General features: G+C 40.8%; 1 protein-coding gene across 1 annotated transcript in view; it reads right to left on the bottom strand.

Annotated features, from left to right (window-relative positions):
* Hao1 (hydroxyacid oxidase 1) overlaps nucleotides 1-23769 on the bottom strand; it is a 95291-nt gene that overhangs the window by 1738 nt on the left and 69784 nt on the right. The window contains exon 9 of the transcript XR_004770471.1: nucleotides 363-1259. The gene's annotated coding sequence lies outside the window, so the exon portion shown is untranslated. The remainder of the gene's footprint in view (nucleotides 1-362; nucleotides 1260-23769) is intronic.

Genomic DNA, 23769 nt, shown 5'->3' with positions numbered 1-23769 from the left:
CCCTCTCCCTACCAACCTCTGCCATATACTTGCTATCATCTTTGTGATGCCTCTTTTTAAAATTTCCATTAATATGTGATAACATAAGAACATGATATATAAAATTGTCTCAGGACATTTCAAGCATGCAGAAAAGTTGAAAAGCACTAATTAAGGAAGACCCAGCAGTATGTTCTTTTCTGACTTCTTTTCCTTGGCCAATTCTGGAGAAGTCTATCATCTTCCCTCTAAGTCAGAGAATCCCTTGCTCACTGCCCGCGACCAGTGAGCATGTTCAAGCATTATTATTTGTTTCTTTGTGGTTTGTTATCTGTCCCTCCAAGAGATTGGGGCTGTGTGTTTGTGGGTAAAATAAAGCTTACCTCCCCCTCCTCTCTTTCTGTGGCAGCCCTGGTGACCACCCCAGCCTCAAATATGAGTCAGGTCAGTTGAATACACAGGAGGTAAGCCACTTCCTTCCTGGTATTTCTACCCATTCTCAGTCCATATCCTAAAAGTTGAAGACAAATATCATTGTTATGTCTTTGCTATTCCCAGAAATTATGCAGTACTCTTCAATCAACATGGTTGCCAGTATTTAAAATTAATAAACAGGCAGAATTAATTTAGTTGACCATGCCATAAATAGAAAGGGGAGGCTCATGCACAGCCAGCCCCCAAAGCATAGATGTCAATTACAACCAAAGACCGGGCAGGAAAATACAATATTTCAGTCCATCTTGAGCTCTTAACTGGAGTGAGGCCCTTCATCTTCTCCTTGATTTCCTAGGAAGCAAGCACACTTTTACAAAGGGAAAATTAATTTTCACCAGAAACAACAAGTGTAATCTAACATGAGCAAAGAGTCTCCTTCTTTTGCCTCTTGTGAAACACAAATTAATAAATAACCTCAGCATGGGGTGCCAGTGCACATCTGACCCCTAGAAGACTTGGCAGATGTTCAGGAGCCACTATAGCAGTAGAAAAGGACTCCCTTCGTAGCCATCTGGACTGATGCATTCAGATCCTTCCACTTCTGCTCTTATAGGAAGGGGAGGGGAGTCTTGATTTATTCACACCATCAGAGAAATTCTATAGCTCCATGGGCATTGAAAGGAAAGAAAGCTCTGCATGTCATCAGTGGTCAACACTCAACACACACAGGAGTTACCTGGGGGGTCTTGTTAAATGCAAATTTTGAGTCTTGTGTGGGAACAGAGATTCTGCGTGTCTAACAGGCTCCCAGTAGATGTTCCTGTTGCCAGTCCACAGGGCTCTGTCTGAGTATCCAGGATACAGACATGTATAGAAAAATAAGAATGACCGCTAAGCACTTTTCATCTCTCCTCCTTAATCCTATGCTTATTTGCAGGACTAAATTAGTTTTTGCTAATAGTTTATAATAATCAATCAGAGAATTCTATTGTTCTTATGCTTTCCATTTCATTTGCTTTTGTGATGGAAAAATCTCCTTTAAACTATTTTAGACTGCAAGCTGGTTTTGTGGAGAGAGAAAAATGCCTGAAAGGAGAAAACATTCATAACGTTAAGAAGATGTATTTATTTTAAGCAAGAATCTCTCTCTCTTTCTCTCTCTCTCTTTCTCTCTCTCTCTCTCTTTCTCTCCCTCTGTGTGTGTGTGTGTGTGTGTGTGTGTGTGTGAGAGAGAGAGAGAGAGAGAGAGAGAGAGAGAGAGAGAGGAGAGAGAGTTATATCCATTCCAAATCTTAAAGACCACAAAAATACAATTAAACTTACTTTACCAACCAGACCAAATATTGTCAAGAAATAGTCTTCTAGAATTGCTATAAAACACACAGGACATAACCCTTTCAATACATAAATGACACATGCCTGGTGGGACTGTGTTTACTTGTTAGTTGGCAGTTTACTGAGCTATGATTCTTCAAATTACTCTATTATTCAAGTCTTTGGGACAAAGAAAATCCAATGTGCTCATTTGAAATGTGTTGTTCCTTAGTGGGAATTGTAAAATTCTCTCGGCAGTCTAATTAGCTGTAGAGACTTTTCCAAGGTACCCTGGAAGCTCTATTTTTCAAAGTGTGATTAGCAAGATGAGCACTTGGCATTCTCACCTGCCATTTAAATCAACTGAAGGATCATCTTGGGTTCCATGAAGAAGTAACACCTGTTTAAGGTAAAAACCACTGAGCTACTTTGAGGAGTAATTTTCCTAGGTTAGTAAAAAGACAGTAAGGCTATTTATTTTGTCTTTTATAATCATAAAGAAAATTTTCCATTAGAGGAAAAGAGCAAAATATTGAAAACAATTCAAAGAACACAAAATATCTACAAAATAATCCTTATAGTCTTTCTGATCATTCCACAAACTAAACTTTCATCACAAAAATTCATTGAAGTAACTACAATGGATCAACTTTGTATGACTGACTATCAAACTCTACTACTTTCTACTGACTATTTTATATGTATGAATGTTTTGCCTATGTGTATGTCTGTGTACACATGTGTGCCTTGTGCCTGAGGTGACCAGAATATGGAGTTAGGTACCCTGGGACTGAAGGTATAGATGTTTCAAGCAGCAGTGTAGGTGCTGTGAAGTGAACCCAGGTCTGCCAGTGAGCAGCCAGTGCTCTGAAACACTAAACTGTATCTCCAGACCCAATTCTTAGTCTTTAAAACTGCATTCTGTTAGTATTTTTCCAACATATCTAAACTAATTTTTAATTGATTCTCATTTGAACACAAAGAAAATACATTCATGAGCTGTTGTGAAAGTGATTCGAAGAGCTAGAACGTGGCTCATTGCTTAAGAGCACTCACGTGCTGCTTTTCCAGTAGACCTGAGTTTATCTGGAAGACAAGGAATAGATGGCAGAGGGAGAGGAATTGTAAGGGAGAGGGAGAATGTTAAATAAGACTCTTTATTTTGCCTTTATGGTATCAACCAGTCTAACCATGAACTATTTCCAAACCATGCCTACCCCAGAATAAATAAACATAAGAATGACATTGCAGTTTGGCTGCCTGAAGTTCAAAGTGCTGACTCCTTCACAGGAATCACCATCACCACAATCTTTACCTTGGAAGTGACATCTGGAGTGGTTACGCCAACGGCTTCATACAGCTTATGTTGAAATTTTTGTCTAACTCCATGGTAACCATGACAAAGTCTATTTCAGTACTTACCATTATAATGAACATAAAGAACTCCTGACATAATTGTTTGCCAACAAAAATGAAATTGCCTAATTCTGGTGCCCATTGTTCTCTTAGATCCTGGAAACCCATAAGGTACAAAAATTTAGAAACTATGATTTCAATTACACCATGGGTTAGCAGACTGGTTTCCATTTGCCTGAAAATTAAAAGATGTGGATTCTTGTCCTGTTCTGTTGCCCACTGTTGGTGTTTGATAAAATAATCAACCTTCATGATCCTTAGTTTAATCTATGAAATGAGACCTGCTTTGTATCAATATATCTGAGATATTTTTCATCAAAATATATAAATTATTAACTTGTATTTTTTAAGTAAATGAAAATCTTGTATCCTTCCTCACTTATCCACAGCCTTTGTCAAACAACCTTCTTATTGTCCTCAGGTTTCTGGGAAATTTCCACCAGTCAGTCTGAATCACTAATGAAGCTGCAAACTATAGGTCCTGGACAAAGGACATTCTAACAGTCCATAAATGCCATAGATTGGTTGTTACCCAGCAATGTTTATGGACAAGCTGATAGAAATAAAACATTCCACAACACTGATTGAGTTCAGCACCTTGCAGAGAATTTACTACAGGCTACTGGGGGTCCTCCATCAAACTTGCAGATAATGCATTTAAGATGTACAGTGTCATCTTAAAGATACAGAGTATCCTGCCTTCTAAGTGTTGTTCAGCATAGAAATACAGTGTAAGAATTTGAAAAGATACACAAGCATGCCTGACAAGAATAGCAGGGAGCTTTAGATCACTAGAGACTTAACCTTGAGAACCTGCCTCTTTAGCAGCTCTAGATCATGGTCACCCTTGAGGAAAGTCTGCAAGAATAGAGGATCTATTAGAAAAATGAGAATAAACTGGAACTAACTCCTCTGAGTTACTCTACTTTCACTGCATCTATCAAGACATGAGTTCCCAAGTATGCTGATGTTAAGTGTGAAAATATGATCCCACTCAAGAAAGAGAAAAATGGAGTTTGTTGGCTGGGATTGACAGCTCTTCAGTAAAATCAATCTATATTTTGACTTCTCTAAATAGTGAAGGGAGGAGGGGTCTCATATGAGAACTTAACGGTCATGCTTTCCCAAGGAACATTACAAAACCTATCTCCTTTCCTCCTTTTTTAAATTTTTTTAAATTTCTACTTTCCTTCTTGTATAGTGCATCTGTTTCTAGTTTCAGTCTTTCCCTACTAATGCTTGTCTTATTTTTCTTACAATAAAGATAATTGATTGACATAGACTTGACTTTTAATTATAGTTTAAACTAGATAAATGTTTGAAAAATAGTCTAAAAGAGAAGAGTGGTTAAATTGAGTTAGATGATTAGGTGGACCAGTCCAGCTAGAATAAAAAGAATTCTACCAAATGATAGAAGACTAGAAATTCAGGATGGCAGCAGACCAGGAACATTTCCAAAGGGCCCCAAGGCCTCTTGTCCTATCTAGATGATGATGAAACAACTAGGATTTCTTCATGTATTGAATTTTTTAATTTAGATTCTAAGAAAGATTGTTTTACATATCAATCCCAGTTCCCTCTCCCTCCCCTCCTCCCCTGACCCCCCAACTAACACCCTACCTATCACATACCATTTCTGTTCCCCAAGGAGGGTGAGACCTTCCATAAGGGGGTCTTCAGAGTCTGTCATATCCTTTGGGATATGGCCTAGGACCTCTCCTGTGTGTCTAGGCTCAGGGAGTATCCCTCTATGTGGAATGGGCTCCCAAAGTCCATTCCTATGCTAGGGATAAGTACTGATCTACTACAAGAGGCCCATAGATTTCCAGAGCCTCCTCAATGACACCCACATTCATGGGGTCTGGATCAGTCCCATGCTGGTTTTCCAGCTATCAGTCTGGGGACCAAGAGCCCCCCCCCCTTGTTTAGGTCAGCTGTTTCTGTGGGTTTCACCAGCCAGGTCTTGACCCCTGTACTCATCACTCCTCCTCCTCTGCAACTAGATTCCAGTTCAGTTCAGTGTTTAGCTGTGGGTGTCTGCTTATACTTCCATCAGCTGCTGGATGAAGGCTATAGGATGGCATATAAGTTAGTCAACAATGTCATTATCAGGTGAGGGCATTTAAGGTAGCCTCTCATCTATTGCTTAGATTGTTGGTTGGTGTTATCCTTGTAGATCTCCAGACATTTCCTTAGTGCCTGATTTCTCTTTAAACATATAATGGCTCCCTCTATTATGGTATCTCTTATCTTGCTCTCCTCTATTCTTCCCCCAACCTTCCTGCTCTCTCATGTCCTCCCCACCCCTGGTACATTTACACAATGGAATACTACTCAGAAGTGTGTGTGTGTGGGGGGGGGTAACCAATGCAATCTTGAAATTCAAAGGCAAATGGATAGAACTAGAAAAAAACATTCTGAGCCAGGTAACCCAGTCACAAAAAGACAAACATGGTATGTACTCACTCATATATGGGTATTAGATATAAAGCAAAGGATTACCAGCCTACAATCCGCACTCCAGAGAAGCTAGGAAACAAGGAAGACTCTAAGAGAGACATACATGATCCCCCAGAGAAGGGGAAAGGCTCAAGATCTCCTGAGCAAATTGGGAGCACATATTGAATTTTCAAAGATTATCCCTTCTATATGTACTAAGATATGAAGGAGTCACACTGTAAATTATGTTTAATACAAAGATGTATGACTGAGTTCTGTTTGTCACATTTCCACTACTTTAAGAAACACCTGAGATACATCAACTTGTAAAGAGAAATAGTTTATTTGGAATCATAGCTTTTGGGAGGATCTAAGTTAAGAACACTTATCTTTGTGTAAAAAGCCATGGGGTAAAAGTGCACACCTCACAGCACGGAATAAAATATAAAAAAGAAGAAACTGTTGTTTCACAATGCCCTTTAAGGACTTTCTCCCAATAACCTAAAGACCTCCATGGGACCTTTACTGTGGAGTTTCTATCATTTCCCAATAATACCAAAGCAGGGGGCTATGCTTTTAATACATAGGTGCTGGGCAATATCTAATATCCAAACTGTGTTAAAAGTCCAACAAATTCCATATTCATCTCCAGTGCATAGAGATAAGGCTCCAAGAGGGAAATGACTAAGGTTTATTCAAAGAAAGATAACTGAGAGAAGGCAGAGAATGAGGATTTATCAATGAATCAAAAAGGTAAGATAAAGAAAGCAGCGAGTTCCTCAATTCACCCAGTACCTTGCCTCGGGGATAGAGTTGGCTTTCATATAACCAGCAAGTCAATATTGGCAATAGCTCAGCCACTAAAGCAATATCCAGTAAGCTACTGAAACCACAGAGAACTTTGAAACACAGCGTCTGGGTTTCAGTGTTATTCCCAAGAAATGTCCGTAGTCTTCCCCTAACACCTCCTTCTGTGAGGAATGGAAACAAGGAACAAGTGGACACCCTCGCTGAGTCATAACATCTGGTTAGGGCTTTTCTGCTGTCAAAGAACCCGAGAGATACTCAAGAGTGGTGTTGGCTTCTGAGAGAAGCTTTTCCTGCAGGAAGGCTAGTAAGCCTCCAATATCCAGCTCAGGCAGAATATGTCTATAAAAAGGAAGGAAAGGTTCTCTGTGTGCTTGCATGGGCAGGTCTTTTCAAAGCAAAGAACACACACAGGACAACACAGCCTCTGGTGTGATGGGTTTTGGTTCCCCTAAGTGAAATGTTCAGTGATGCTCTTTGGCCCTACCACCTTCATCAGAGCTTGGGTTCCCTCCCTTGCCTCTTGCTTCAGTTCAGTGTTTTCCTTGAATCTGAGTCATAACCTCCTTAAGCTGGCAGGAAACCGAGAGTTGGGCTGGCAGCTCCCTCTCCCCCAAGCAGAAGGAGTGCCTTGGCTGACACCTAAGCAACCTTTTCCATCCCAGACATGTAACAGAACCAATGAACATTAGCAGAATGGAGGCCGGGCTGCAGTCACAGAGTAGGAGAAAACAAAAGCCATCCTGGAGAAATGCATTAGCTGAAACCATGGTTTGGGGAAAATAGTTCATAGAATTACCTCAGCCATCCACGAAATCCTTTAAATGGTTTGCATTATCCCTCTAAGCCATCTCTGGTCAAGCTTTCATCCTATCCCTACAGGTGGCTGCCATTCTCCTTCCAGCATCCAATTGACCCTTCTCCCTATACTCATCCTTATTCTATTTCTCCTAAAACAGGCAGTCTAGAAGTTAAGTTGACACTTTTGGGGTTCCCCTTATTCATAGCTTCCATCTTAATGAAACAGAAAAAAAAAAAAGCTTCTTTGCTCCAATTCCAGTAGAATCCCTACTTGACTTTGTAAGGAAAAGGGAAGATATGACCAGAGAAAGGGGACAAAATCATCAGTCGTTGACACCCAATCAGTTGTCAAATTAACTCCAGCAAGGCACCAGCATACCAGCAAAGAAAGAAGCAGATTCTGGAGAGGAAAGTTTGGCATGCAAAAGTTATTCACTGATTGCTCCAATGTGGGTGACCCTGTGGTTCAGGGGAAGGGAATGTGGGGTCTGAACACCTGCATGGAGAAAATCTGCCAAAAGACTGAGGAGTGTTGAAAATCATGGCAGAATCTTGGAAGCAATCCTGACCTCCTTCATAGATTTTCCTTTAACCAACCTGGTACTCAAGTTTAGGACTGAGATTTGGCAAGTTTTCTGCATATAGACCTCAACAGAAAATGTCCACCTCCCCTGAACCCATCCCAACATTCCATAGCGCCTCTCTCAGTTCTGTCTTTGTAACAATCTCCCCACCATCATTTTCTTCTCCTTGGCTCTCATCCACCTCACCCTCAGCTTCCTCAATTTCACTTCTAGCATGTGGCACCATTTCTTAGCCAGGACCCTCGCCTGTTTTCTACCCAATGTTCCTCTGTTTTTGTTGCCTGTGCCATCACACAGTGCCTCTGGTTGCTCAGACCAGGGTTCTGCTGTCAATCAAGTGTTTGACCTCCAGAAGGTAGTCTTTGCCTGACTTATTTAAGGAAAAGCAAAAACAAAATAACGAAGCGACAAAAAAACCTCTAAAATATTTTGAATAATAATTTTAATAAAGGCTCTTCTTGAAAAATTAAAATTTGTCAATGCTGATTGTGGAAAAATTCTCTTAGAGAGAATTCTACAAAACAGTTATATTTCTTATATTTAAAATACATGCAGTTTTGTTATGAATTGAACTCTTTCTCTTAACAGACACAGGCTCTTTGTTTATTTCAGATATGAGCAGCTACACAGTTGCTCCCCAACTCAATATTAGTTATGAGAGATAACATTGAACTATTAATATAAATAATATGTTAATAGTACCCCACCTGTGTGCAAAGGGTCTTGGAAAACAGACTCCAAGCTTAGTATGAAATGATGTTTTTATCCAAATTTCCAGAGCAGAAAAGAAAACATGTTCATAACTGTCGTGCTGCATCTATTCCACCTATTCCTCACTTTCCAGTTGGTGCAGATGGGATATACACTCCAATCTCACTCTGTGTGCCCATTTGTAGTCTCTGAATGCCAAACTTTCCATGGACAGGATGATCTTAGAATAACACAACCAAGCTAAAGGCTCTGTGTCTTAATGTTTGAATACTGAAGATTTAATCCAATACTTGTGGTTTAGAACTATGAAGGAGTAGAAGCAACCATTGAGGAAGAAAATATCTCAAAAGTCAGTCCTTTTAGGAAATAGAAAACCCTGAAGAAGAATGACATTAATTAAAATAATGAAGAAAGACAAATTTGATGAACTGTGACTCAGCAAAGAAAGAGATAGCTGGGGCTGAAGAGTTAGCTGGGGAGCCATGAGCACTTGTTGCTCTTGCAGTGGACTCCGGTTCAGTTCCTAGCACCTCATGGGGGCTCTCAATCATCAGTAATTCAAGTTGCAGGGAATATGACTTCCTCTTTTGACCTCTGAGACATTAGGTATACATGTAAAGTAACATACAAAGCACTCATACACATAAAAATAAAATAAATCTTAAAGAATATCTTGAATATCTGAATTCTCATCATGTGTCAGTCTCTGATGTAAGGTGTTACCCAAGGCAGAATTAAGCATTTTTTATAGTTCTATAGTGGATAAACTATATTTCATGAAGAGTGAGTTATGTCATATAACTCCCTGGGTTCATCCACAGAGAAATGTTGCAGTCAAATGAATAGCATTCATGCAAAAATAAGAATCTTGAAATACCTCATGTAGTGGTACATCACTGTAACCATAGAGCTACAGAGACAGTGTTGGATCTTTGCAATTCTGAGGCTATCCTGAGCTACATAATGAGACACGGTGTCCAATAAAACTTAAATGAATTCTGTATTTCCATTTTTGAGTTGTTGAAGAGGACATATATTTTTCAATAAAAGATTTAAAACATCCTTTTTGGTTTTCTTCCATCAGAAAATATAGGGAGCCAATGGCAAAGAATGTCTTTAAGATAGCAAGAGAAAACTGTTCAGATTTTGCCTTGCCACTCACATTCAGCATCACTTTGGTATGACCACTGATTGACTGCCTTTTTCTAATCCTTTGCACCTTCCTCTGACCCTCCAGGTACTGCCCTTCTCATATTGCTCTGTTTCTCCACACAAATGGTTAAACAGATTGCTCAAAGCATCCTGACATGACAGAACTGAAGATCCAAAGTCCTATAGAGCCTGAAGCAGCTGTCAAATTGAGCAAGAATAAGGAATCAGTCTTACCCATCTTGAGAATAGCTTATGAATACTAAAGTAGAAATGAGAAGGAAAAATGCATTGCATTCCAAAGGCTTTTCCAGATAAAAGTCCTGAATGCTAATGAAACACTGTAAAGAATTATATATTTAGTAGACTATGTGGAGTTCAGTATAAATCAAGACACCACATGAATTCATGTGAATGATTGCCAAGGACACATGCCTCTCTTCCACAGTACTCTGTCCTGTGAGCACCTTGGCCTCCCCTATTCAGAATGTCTAATAAGTAGTACCTAAGCCCTCCCTTTTCTCAGTCTTGGCCTTTAAACTCCCCAATGTCATAAGCAACCGGACAATTACAGGTCTTCTGCTTATATTTCCCATCTGTTTATAACACTGTTTGTGTTATGTGATAGTTAATTAATGTCTTAAAACTCTTCTTTCCTCGGGAATTTAGTTGAAGAGAGGGAGGAATGAAGAACGAAGGGGTCTGTACCAGGTTGGAGAAACCCACAGGAACAGTTGACCTGAACAAGGGAGAGCACATCGACCCCAGATGCTGTCCGGGAGGCCAGTACAAGACTGATCCAGACCCCTGAACATGGATGTCAATAAGGAGGCCTCTGCACTCCAGAGAGCCTCTGGTGGTGGATTAGTTTTTTCCCTGGTGCAAGAAGGGACTTTGAGAGCCCATCCCATGTGAAGGGTTACTCTCTGGCCCTGGACACATGGGGAAGGGCCCAGGACCAGCATAGGAAGACTTGGTGGACTTTGCAGAGCCCCAGTTGAGGGCCCTACCCTGCCTGGGGAGTGGTGGGTGGATGGGGTGGGGGGTAGACTGGGGGTGGGGGAAGAGGGTTGGGGGGGAGGGAGAGGGAGAAGGGACTTGAAATAAGCTTGTTCCCTAACTAGAACTAATAAAATAAAAAAAGACAGTGAAAAAAAAACTCTTCTTTCCATCATGTTGTCTCAATATGTTGATTATTTCTGTTTAAGCCAGAATACCAACACTTTCAAGATTTAATAGGAACTTGGGATGTATTTAATGAATTAAACTCTTCTAGAGTCATGGCTTTAGACTCACAATGTCCATGATATAGCAAAGCTACAGACTTGGTGTGACCATGTAATAAATTCAAACTACTCCATTGTAAAAGACGGCTCTAAAATGAGCCTGGATGGCCATTACTCAAAAAGAGACATAGACATAATCAACAAGTATATGAAAAGTGTTCCATATTGCCAGTCACCAGGGAAATAGAACTCAAAACCACAATAGATAGCACCACACCCAAGATTGCATGGCTAGCACTCAAAATGACACAAGATAGGAGCGGGCAAAAACATAGAACACAGAGGTTTCTGGCTCACTGTTCATGCCTATACAAAGTTAAAGATTTGTGATGACAAACAGCATGGGGTTCCACAGATTGAAAGTAGAATGATTACTTGATCTAGCAATGTGTACCTATCCAAAGGAAAGGAAATCGGCATGTCAAAGAGATATCTGAATTCCCATTTTCATAGCAGCACTACACATAATAGTTAAATATAAGCTAGCCTACATGGCCTTTGATGGGTATATTAAACGAAGAAAATTCGGTGTGTATGCTCAACCAGAATCTCGCAGCCCACAAAAAAAAAAAAATGAAATTCTACCAAAAGCTATACCAACTAGGTAAAAACTGAACTTAAAATGCATCAGTTGTACTTTTATGGTGAATATCCATACAGTCAGTTTACTTTCTACTTTCAGTGCAGTGCACAGGAATTGCATGAAATATGCAGTACTTGACATGAACCAGACTCCATACTGGTGGATTTTGCCTCACTGTAGACTAGTACAAGTGCTCTGAGTACATCTAAGACAGGCTAAGATGAGCTGGGGAAAGGGTTTTCACCTCCTGATGTGTTTCTATGGAAACAGCACTATCTCTATATTAAGGAACATCTGTGTTATATTGTTGAGAAATTTAGAGAGAGATTTTATGTGCTTTTACCATAAAACTATGGTGTGAGCTAATGCATTTGTTCATTAGCTAAACTGAATCATTCTAATGTGTTTATAGACCTTAGAACATCATGTTGTATAGGATACAAGTACCCAGTGTTACCTGTTAATTTAAAAATAAATAATCTTTATTTTCATATATGTTTCATATATATATATATATATATATATATATATATATATATATGAAACATTGAGTGATCTTTCCCAGAACCTACAGTTCTGTGAAGGTTGTTATAAACCATCCCTCCAATCAACAAACTTAAACCTTAGTCTCTCAGTTCTGAAGGGTAGGGAACGGTTATCTGAGGCCCTATGTCTTTGTACACTCATAAAGGTCTCTTGGCTAGAAACAAATAATATTGTTCAAACTTGTTCAAAAGCCCAAGCTGTAAAAAATCTCACTTTTTTATATGCCAGGGGAATAAAAAAAAAAAAAAAAACAGAGTGTCTGGAACTGTAGCTAATGCTAAGACAGCACCCATTACAAAATGTGTCTTTGGGGCTGGAGAAATGACTCAGCCATTAAGAGTATGCACTACTCAGCTGGACAGTGGGGGTGTGTGTCTTTAATGACAGCACTCATAAGGCAGAGGCAGGCAGATCTATGCAAGTTCATGGCCAGCTTGATCTACAGAGTGAGTTCTAGGAGAGCCATGGCTACACAGAGATAGCCTGTCTAGGGAAAAAAAAAGAATAACATGCACTAGTTTTCCAGAGGACCTGGGTTTGGTTCAGCACCCACTTGGGGTGGCCCATCAACTCATGTTACTCCAGCTCCAGTGAATCCAAAACCAAAGACTTCTTCAGGCACCTGCAGCTTCATGAACATACCCACACATTAACACCCTACATTCTGAAAGGCATTTTACCTTTTACTCAGAATCAGGTACTTAGAGTGAGTATGTGTTTGCCTGTGCATAAACAGGGATGTGTTTATATGCAATACATCCTTCTCAGCTTAGCTATCCACAGGGGTGCATAAACAGGGATGTGTTTATATGCAATACATCCTTCTCAGCTTAGCTATCCACCCTGGGCAACAAGGGTACTCAGCTCTCCACACTATGAGATTTGTCTGTCTTATCAGCTCTTCATCCTGTTAAGTTTCAAACACAGGACAAAAGGCTGAGGTGCCCAGTTAACATATCAAAGCAGTCCTGGCCACCAGGTTCTCCTGGCATCCCTCACTCCCTGCCTGTGTTAGGGTATGGCTGGCACACCCTGCCCTCTATCCTGAACTCTTTAGCAAAGAGGCTGGGCTGCCCTTCCTCCAGAGATTATATTCCTTCCGTATATAATCCAGACATTTTGGTTACCTGCCCCCCCCTTCATTTTGGCCTCCTGGATGCTACACCTCTTTTCCCTCTCTCCCATCTCTCTTCCTCTCCCCCTCTCTCCACATGGTCCAGTTCAATCAGTCATGTCCACACTGGACTCTCCCAGGTGTCTCTGCCTCTGGCTATACTCTCCCTTTTATCTACAATAAACCTTCTCCTCAGCCATGCCTAGGAGCAGTCATGTCCTCTCATTTCCTTTTTTCATTCACACCCTTCCCATCCAGCCACACTACAGTCTAGCTTGGCCATTCACACTCGGAATCAAATCCAAAATAGCAGAGGCGTGAAGTCTGCAGCCCAATTACTTTAGCAGCATCTGACACAGGCTTCTGGGATGCCTGGAGACCTTCCTTTAGTCCCCTTTCCAAAGACTTTGGGGTTTAATCCTGATCTAGTTCAGCAAAATACCCCAGCATCTTTCCAGTCTATTCTTTATTGTGGCTTAAGTCAGTATTTATTCTTGTGGCCTGAAACCAGCAGAACTTTGACTGGCACACTACCTTAAGAACATTTTTGATAGCTATACAAGAAACGAGCCCTAATTATCTCTGAGAAATAAAGAGGGCTGTGGGTGCTGGTGGTAAAGAAAGGAACTTTATTACCATAGGCCACTCTGCACTCATAAAGGCAATGTTTCTGTGGTTTGGTGTAAGTTTGACTTGTGTCTGTTGTTATACTGTGAAGTGTTCAATTTGCATACCAGTTTCAGATCAAATTTGGCTTACATTTCCTCATTCTCACCTTTATCCCAACTCCAGTCTGGCCTAGCCTCCTTATATCATGGATGTGCAAACAGTCCAGATTAGCTATGATAGGGCCAACTACTTCCAAACCTTGATACTATGGGGCCACTGCTTTAGACTAGCCCAAAATTATTCTCACCTAACAACATGTGTAATAATGATTTTATTTTAAGTACAATGGGTATTAAGGGATCTAACTTCTTACTGTCAAATTTGTCTACTGTTCTTCCTTTAATGTTACACTTAATTTTTATGCAATTTGAGACTCAATTTGGTTAATAATCCCCCACTTTGAATAAAACACTAAATTGGGATGGGTTGATTAGTGATCATTCCACACATGAGCACAATTTGTCTTAATTCGGATACACATCCCCAGGCACATAGAGAGAACTACTCTGTGTAAATGGACTGGAATTTCCAATGGGGCTGTGAAAGCAAGGTGGAGGCTGGGGAGGGAGCTAGACCAGATGGTACTATGCTAACCATACAAGTACAACCATAGGAAAAGCTTAACAGGGGCAGTGTGAGCCTGCCATTTCAGCACCAGGATGTGGAGACCAAGGATCCCTGGGTCTTGCTGGCCAGTCCAGCCAAACCAATGAGCTTCAGGTTCCGTGAGAGAATCTATCTGGAATAATCGAGTCAGAGGGTGATTCAAGAAGACCGTTAGTTCAGACCTCTGGCCACCACACATGCCCAGGCACACACATACATAAAAAACAGAAAAAAAATTATTAGATGTAGGCATCTGGTCTGTGGACCTAAAACTGAAGCCACATCCCTTTGATTGTGGCTTCTGGAAGAAGGAAGCCGAAAGAGATGAGCTTGAGGCTTGGGTTTCCTTTGTGCTCTTTCTGTTGAGTCAACAGATCTGGTAGGCAGAGCAGGGAAATGCTCCAGTGGTTCTTTGTATTTTTCTATGTAATTGTTCCCCTAATAAACACCCATTTAACATTTATCTTGGGTCTAGTAATATAATTACACCCTTGCCTTCATTTGTCGCCCAACGTTTGCCTGGGTAGGTCCCTGTGACCCCCGCAGGCGGTTTTTGCGTTTTGCTCCTGTGGCTGAGTTAGCCACACAGTTTCTGCAGCCTGTCCTGGGAAAAGCTGGGCGGTGGTGGGGCACTCCTGTAATCCCAGCACTCAGAAGGCTGAGGCAGCCCTTTCCGGTCCACACACAAGATTCCTACAGTTAGAAGTGACATAGGAGCCTGGCATTATGGCACATGCCTTTAATCCCGGTACTCGGGAGGTAGAGGCAGGCAGATCTCTGTGAGTTGCAGACCAGCCTGGTCTACAGATCTAGTTCCAGGACAGACTCCAAAGCAATACAGAGAAACACTGTCTCAAAAAGCCAAAAGAAGAAGGGGAAGAAGAAGAAGGAGAAGGAGGAGGAGAAGGAGAAGGAGGAGAAGGAGAAGGAGAAGGAGAAGAAGAAGAAGAAGAAGAAGAAGAAGAAGAAGAAGAAGAAGAAGAAGAAGAAGAAGAAGAAGAAGAAGAAGAAGAAGAAGAAGAAGAAGAGACATAGGAAGACTTCTCTAGCTCACTGAGAAAACAAAATTGTATGTTCAGAAAGCATTCTTCCCCAAGAATGAAATTAGCACAAGTTGGGATAAGCATGTCAAATTAGCCATCTGTGGAAATAATTCATCCTGGGAGGTGACCTAGAAATACTTTGAAAATTGGGACCAAAAGCTTTCCAGTCCAGAGAAGTTTAAGAAAACTAGACTCAAGTGTCATAATTATAAAGCAGTAAGCTGGGCAGTTGTGTTTTACCTTGCTTAGGATGATGTCATGGTTCTCTGGCAGTTGATCATAAAATAAGAATCAAAGATTAAGAATGCATCACAGTTTGTCCAGCACTGCTGTGAGAATCAGAGCACAGGCCTGGGCCACTCTGATTCTACCCAAGGGATTCCTGGACATATCCAGGCAACAGGTGTTTCCTAGACCAGGCAATTTAATAGAAATAGGGTCACAAAGAGAAAAGGGGGAGGAACCAGAAGACACAGATGGAGGAAAAGGAAAATAAGATACAAATTAAGGAATGGAAGAAAAGGAGACCATGTTGTAGAGAATTCTGAAGGAGGACAAAAGCCTTATCTGCTATAAACAAGCTCTTTTGGCTACTCAAAATGGAACACCAGCAAGGGATTGACCCTCTCCTGGATTTCTGCTGTAACATTTTAACAAAAATCCCATTATAGATTATATTTTTTCTATAGTGATCCTAAGTATAATGGTTATTAGCTCAATGTTCTTTAAAACTCAGAGCTAGGCCCTTACTCCTCTTTTCATATTGTCACCAGTTAACTCTACATCTTCTTCCTCCAGCTTCATCTTACAGTCTCAGCCCTTCCTGGTACCCAGGGTTTCATTCACACTTCCAGATCCCACAAATATGCCTGCTTCTTCCGACTCTCTGAGCCTTTTCCAACTCTGTGCTCTCTAGGCAGAAAAGAAAGGCCCCAATTGCCACCTTTAGGCTTGCTGGTGAGTCTCTTAGTTAGAAAGAAAACGCCAAGCAAACTTTCTGGACCCATTCATGCCTCTCCACACAGAGTGATTTGTGCAGATCTTGTAGGCATTTTCCTGAAGTTACTCCAGTGCCTTCCACTCCCCAAATAAATACTAAGCTCAGACAGACAGCTGCAGTCTCACATTTATCTATGCATGCTCATCCCTCATCGCACCTTATAACAAACCCAGAAAAACACTGAATAGATTCATGAATGGATAAGCAAATGAAATGACACACTGCTGTCATGCAATGAATTACACAAACTCAAATTCTCACTTATACCAATGTTTACATTTTGGTGCTTCTTTCACTTACTGTGCTTAATAATAATAATAATAATAATAATAATAATAATAATAATAATAATAATAAATCACATGCATTGTTTTATGTTTCTGTATTTGAAAATTGTGCTCTAACACTGTACCAGGACATCTTCATTTAGCAAGCTATTCATAACTACCAAACTGCATAGGCTCAATGTGTGCCAATAAAATATAGAGCATGTTTTCCACTGAGCAGTTTCATATGACAGTTGTATGGTAATATGGAAGTGGGGTTCGTATGTTAAAATGTGGCACTAAATAAAACACCATCAGAATAATACAATAGAGCCCTTTAGAGCAGTTGGTTGTCAAGTTTCTGTGGGGAATTATGGGTAGGATTGCATATACAGAAACTTATATATTATATACACATTGGATCACTAAAACATAACCAATACATTGTCGATCTATTTCCCACACAGTAATTTCAACTGTTTCTTTGTCACATATGCATCACACTCTGTAGTCACAGGGAAGGAACAAGGTTAACTCTGTTGCTTAGCTCTTTTAATCACTGTTACTCATTCTTGCCTGCTATTTGCTTTTCCATCATTCTAACTGAGGCCTGTGTATCATTACCCCACCAGACATGCCCCACTCATTCAAGTGGAAACAGGAACTTTTCCCAATTGAGGCAACTGAACAGACCATATTAAGCAAGAAGACTGCAAATCCAATGGCTTATTACTCATAGTTAACTGATGATTGTTGCTCAAGAGAAAAGTTTACTAAAGCAGTAAATCATCCCATTGAGTTCCCCCACCTGCTCATCCCACTATGATGTGTGCATATGGTAGGGTTGCTCATGTCACTCTGTAAGATGGGCTTGACACTTAGTGAGTCTCTCAAGCCTGAAACCCACAACTGCAGCTTCCATTCAAGTACAGACGGTCACCCTAGAACCTACGGGGACTGTTTCCTGTGACCTGTGGAATTTTTGGAAGCTGGGAGTGTTCTTTTGTCTAAGACTGCACCTCAGAGTGGCTTTAAGAGAAGAGACTTGCAAAGTCACCAGCATAGCACTCAGGATCAAGATAAATAAATACATTAATTAAATAAACAAATCTTAAATATGTTATATGTGATTAAAGCCATATCCTATTTTTCTTTTTCTTAGCTGGCATTTGATAGGAGTGGAAAAATATCAAAGGCATTCCCACATAAAAGTCCACACTGAAGTATGCTTAAGTGTCAAATTGAGAACTAACAAAAGGCAGGAAGCAGGGAGTTCAGAACTTAACTTGCCCTGAGCTCGCTCTATTGTGCCTAGGTACCAAGAAAAAACTTGGGGTCAGAACTAGCCGCTTCTGTTTCCTTTCACTGTTGAGATAGTAAACTTCAAAAACTATTGATTTGACAAGAAATTTCCAAGTGTGAGTAAGCCACACAGGTTGGTAACTCTAGCTTTCAAAGGCATGTTTCGACCCAACATTTTTTCAAAAATACAAAAGTCTGTATTATCTTTGGGGAGTCCTATTTTCTATGTGTCTATTTTTAGACTCTACTGAGTCCTTTCCCTTACCAAAAACGTCATAATTAATAATAATAATAATAATAATAATAATAATAATAATATAATAATAATAAAGAAAAGAGTATGCAATAAGTCAAAAATAAAAGGGACTTCATCTCAGGCAACAGTAACCATCTTGTTTTCAATTTTAAATGAAAATCACAGAAATCATTGTCAAGTTTGACATCCTCATCCACAATGACCTCCACACCTCCACATTGGGTATGAGTTGATTCTTCCTGGTCATATCTCAAGTGTATCCCATAGGAGTATCTTTAAAATGTCTCTAGTGTATCTGTGGATGGGATTACACTTTTCTTAAAGAGATGGACTGCCCTTGGGACATGCTGTGCCTCTAGCTGGAATATCCACTTCTGGGACAGACAGTATTGAGGTAGGTGTGTGAATTTATTATGAACTAAGAATGCACCTTGGTTTTGTTTGGGGTGGGTATTGAGCAGCATAGGTGGTCCTCCATGATACATAATGTTGCTAGGGCAATTATCAGGGTTTAGTAAGAGTCCAGGTACCACATATAGCAGCCAGGCTTTTTGGAACTAATCCTTGGGACTACAGCAACTCACACCCCCCAGACACTCTTCCATTTAGATGCTCTTTAGATGAATTGAGATGGATGCTACAAGATTCATCTTTCTAAGAATGAGAAGCTGGGTAACTGAGAGTTCCTGCTTGAACATATCACCCCAAATAAGTGAGCAAGTGAGCCTTGAGAGGCCCTCCAAACAGGATAAGGAGTCCAAACTCCCCTGATGGCTTCTAGCAGCTTTGACCTTAATTACCTCTAAAAAGTAAGCAAATCAACACTGTACCTTTGAGTTAGTAACAGAAACCTGTTTTTCTCAATGAATGAAAGTAGGGTAAAATGTCAAATGTTGGGATAATCAGAAGTTTGAAATAACATATTAGCTAATACTTGTATCACTCCATGGCATAAAAGCACAAAAGCTGTTATTCCTGCTGGTTGATATCTCTCTCCCCCTGATATTTCATTTTTACTTAAATTGTATAAGAGAGAAACAGTCACTGAAAATCCACTGTGTACTCACCCATCAGTGTGTTCAGTGGATGAAAATAGCTGCACAAAGAAAATAAGTAAGATGATAGAAAAGGATTACATTATTCGCCATCAAAAATTGTTGAGGTTTAAGAATGCCAAGAGACAGACAAAGATAACCTAGACTACAAGCAAGGCCAAGAGGCACAGATTGGGACTGTAGCAGGCAGATCTCACTATGCAGTCTCCCTAAGGGAAGATGTTGAAAGTTTCTGGCTTATCTTTGAGGCTGTCCATAGAAAGGTGATGAGGCAATACAGAGCAATAGTGGACATATCTGGTGAAGAGTGCATTGAGGAGAGACATGTGGTGAGATGGATGTCAGCAGCCCCAAACAGACAGTGTGTTGGGTCACTGCTCTTGCTTTTTGAGGCATAACTAAAGCTTGTCCTGGAAGATACAGTGGGACAAACGAGCCATTACTAAAATAAGAAGAATAGGCCTCTGAAGCTTAATAGATGTAGGAAATCTCATGTCCAAAAATAATGTAAATAAGACACAAGTTATTCTGAGTAACTGGGTGATGCTTTTACCAGTATTTTGAAGAAAACTATAACCAAAGGTGAGTGGTATGTACAAGTTCCCCAACTGTTCACAATAGGACCTTTGAGTCATCCCTATTAGAAAGAGGACTACATGATAAATGGCCACCCATAGGATATACAAAAATACTGATGCCATAGGAGCTGCCTTTATAGTTTCTGAGCCTAGAAAGACCCTAGACTACAGTTCTGCAAAAAACCACTTGAGACTTGCTCAGTCACTACCTAGCTTCATTTAAGAAATGGTCTGTTCATTTATGCTTTTCCAAGGGAGAGTGTTATTCTCTAAAATGGGCAAGCTCCTTCACTGTTGATCCCTTAGTAGCCACAATATCTATAGTCTACTGACTGCCTCATCTCCTCTACATAAGAAGCTCTGTGTCATGTCTAAAGGTGGTGTATTTGTGAGTTCTTCTCTGAAAACTACTCTCTGAGGCACAGCCTGCACAGCTCCAGCACCATCTGTTTACTCCCTGTGCTGAGCATCCCTTTCCTAAAACACATCCACACATACGCACTTCTGCTGCATGAGCAGAGACTTGGTGAAATGGAAATTCAAGGAAGTGTTTTCCTTCTCTCTTAAAAAGAACTTTCTTGAAGCTCCCTTTGCCTGAGCACCTCTAAGCCACTGTAATTGTTAAGACAAAACAGGCATCTTTCAGCTGTGCAGTCATTAAGGCTAAGATAAAGGTCACCACCCCTCCACGTTGTATGAGCAGTGATTACTAGACCACATGTTATGGCAGGGGTGTGGGCGGGGGGCAAAGATAATTTGCTTAAAATCATCCTAGAAGATATATATGTAGGTAGGAGGCTGTGCTTCTAGGCCATGCATGGCAAGTACGAAACCAAAGTTCTACTTCCACTCTCTACCTACTTCTTTCCTTCTTATCATGTAAAACAAGTAAAGGCTTGATTTCCAAGCTGTTGCGATCAAGTGTTTCTTACAACCTAGATCATATGAATTGATGCTATCAGTTAGCTACAACACAGACCTACAGGTCATCTGGACAACTGTGCTCATCTGAGTCAGGCTTCTGTTGGGCTCTTTTAGCATCTGGAGGTACTGCTATGAAGGCTTATGGAGCAGGGTCTCTGCCACCAAAGCTGCCTGAATGGTATCTCGCCATCTTCTACCTGTTTTACAAAGTCTTGTGCATGTGAAACAGCAGGAGTTTGAAATAAAGCCTCTCTACCATCCTTGCCTTATAGTAAGGAAGCCTGTGGCAACATGCTGTACTTCAGTCACAGACTTTGGTTTCGTACTTGCCATGCATGGCCTAGAAGCACAGCCTCCTACCTACATATATATCTTCTAGGATGATTTTAAGCAAATTATCTTTGCCCCCCGCCCGCACCCCTGCCAAAAAAAGGAAAAAAGCTTGGGAAACTTGTAACAGGATTTCTTGCTATGAAACATGCTGACCTTGAATAAGTTGGAGGTAGACAGCAGTGTGTCAGTTGTCACCAAATTTTTCTTGAGTGCACAGACAAACTACAGTCCCCTGCAACCTCCATGCTTTTAGGTAGAGATATAAGACAATTTTCTGCCACTGGAATGTGAAAGGAAATGCCTTCATCAGGTTTAATGCAGAATTAATTACACTATAGTCTACAAGGCATAAGCTTCTATTGAAGCACAGCCACACACTCAGGCATATATTGCCCATGGTGTACAATGCAGGCTAGAAGTTGATTTAACAGATTACACGTGGCCCGAATTGTCTAAACTAGGTATTATCTATCCCTTACACTGAGGGATAAATTGGCCTTTGTTTGATATGTGTTACAATGGAATAATTGCTCAACTTTCTTCCTTATTGACCATCTGGAAGAGATGAGACTGATAGTGAAGCTATGGTTATAAGGTCTCAGGACTAGTATTTCTAAATGACTACATAAAGTAGGAGCATCTACCCACACGTGCCCATTTCAGAATTTCTTGAGATAGTACTATGGACAAGAAGCATCACTACTGAGATGTGGGGCATATTTGTCACAGCAATTAACACAATCAGGCAAAGCATATTACCTTATATAAATATGATATTCAAAGATTGGGTAATTGTAGCACAGAAAACTCAAGGTATTTAAGACTTACATTAAAGGAAGGAGTAACTGCTGAGAATTCACAGATAGTTCCAGACCAACCTTGAAGTCCTCCTCAGGTGATATGGCTTGAGGAAGATTGAACTTTCAAGGCCAGAAGAGTCAACCCCTGCTATTTGTCACTAGCCTACCATTTGTTTGTATTATTAAATGCTGCACTGTTTTGTTGAGAGTTAAGCATCCAAGAAAATAATTAGCTACACTGTTACATTACACTAGAGACTTTAAAGACTTTTTTTTCTTTCCTTTTCTTTTTCTTTTTTTTTTCTTTCTTTTTTTTTTTTTTTTTTTTTTTTTTTGGTTCTCGAGACAGGATTTCTTTGTGTAGCTTTGGAGCCTGTCCTGGAACTTGCTCTGTAGACCTAGAACTCAGAGATATCACCAGCCTCTGCCTCCCAAGTGCTGGGGTTAAAAGTATGTGCCACCACCACCTGGCAGTTTTACACTACACTAAGAAATCCAAAATATATTTGTTGCCGGGCGTTGGTGGCACACACCTTTAATCCCAGCACTAGGGAGGCAGAGGCAGGAGGATCTCTGTGAGTTCCAGGCCAGTCTGGTCTCCAGAGCCAGTGCCAGGATAGGCTCCAAAGCTATACAGAGAAACCCTGTCTCAAAAAACCAAAAAAAAAAAAACCAAACAAACAAAAAACAAAAACAAATATATTTGTCTCTCCAAAAAGCCACTGTTCTAGGAATACAGGAAAGAGTTATGCAAAGAGAGCCAGTTGCTTCTTGGGAAAACCAATGACTTCCAAACCCCTCCCTCCACCCCATGAGCATAGAGCATGACAGTGAAATATTCTAAAAGAAATTGAAAGCCTAGCCACTGCCTTAGACACAGAGGCCAAGATGTCTTGGTGTCTACAGTGTCCTCTATCCTTTGCCTGCCCTGTTGCCTCCTCTGCACTGTGAGTCACTTCCACTGAGAGCTCTTCAGTCACCTTCGAGAAGCATCTTTCTTTGTCTTCTGCATCCCCCCAAAGCTATATAAATGTCTAAGAGGCACATATAACATTTTCACATCTGTCTCACCCATGAGAGGTTCCAAGCTGGGACTATTCCCTGGAATGATGTCTAGAATACAGACTTTGTTCGCTACATATTCGTGGACTTAAGAGAGAACTGTTCACCAGGCCAGTATGTATGTCCCCAAAGCTAATGAAGACTTATACTCACTTACATGCAGGGGGAGAGAGAAAGAAGGGAAGAAGAGTAGGGAGGCAGGAGAAAGTGGAGGGGAGAGGAGAGCATGAGGGATCCGGAAGATTGAGTTGGGGGATGAATAGAGGAGAGCAAGAAAAGAGATACCTTAATAGAGGGAGTCATTGTAGGATTAAAGAGAAATCTGGCACTAGAGAAATGTCCAAAAATCCACAAGAATTAGCCCAACTAAGAATCTAAGCAATAGGGGAGGGGCTACCTTAAATGCCCTTCCCCTGGAATGAGATTGATGACTGCCTTATATGCCATCCTAGAGCCTTCAGCCAGTAGCTCATGGAAGCAGAAGCAGAGATCCACAGCTAAACACTGAGCCATACTCCTGGAATCCAGTTGCAGAGAGAGAGGAGTGATGAACAAAGTGGTCAAGACCATTCTGGGGAAACCCACAGAAACAGCTGACCTGAGCAAGTGGGAGCTCATGGACCCCAGCCAGACAGCTGGGGAACCAGCTTAGGACCAAACCAGGGCTCCTGAGCTTAGGTGACAGTTAGGAGGCCTGGGTAGTCTACGGGG

Source organism: Cricetulus griseus, chromosome 6 (genome assembly GCF_003668045.3).
Source record: "Cricetulus griseus strain 17A/GY chromosome 6, alternate assembly CriGri-PICRH-1.0, whole genome shotgun sequence".
Taxonomy (NCBI): domain Eukaryota; kingdom Metazoa; phylum Chordata; class Mammalia; order Rodentia; family Cricetidae; genus Cricetulus; species Cricetulus griseus.
The sequence above is the reverse complement of the archived record's forward strand: the minus strand, read 5'-3'. Positions and strand labels throughout refer to the sequence as shown.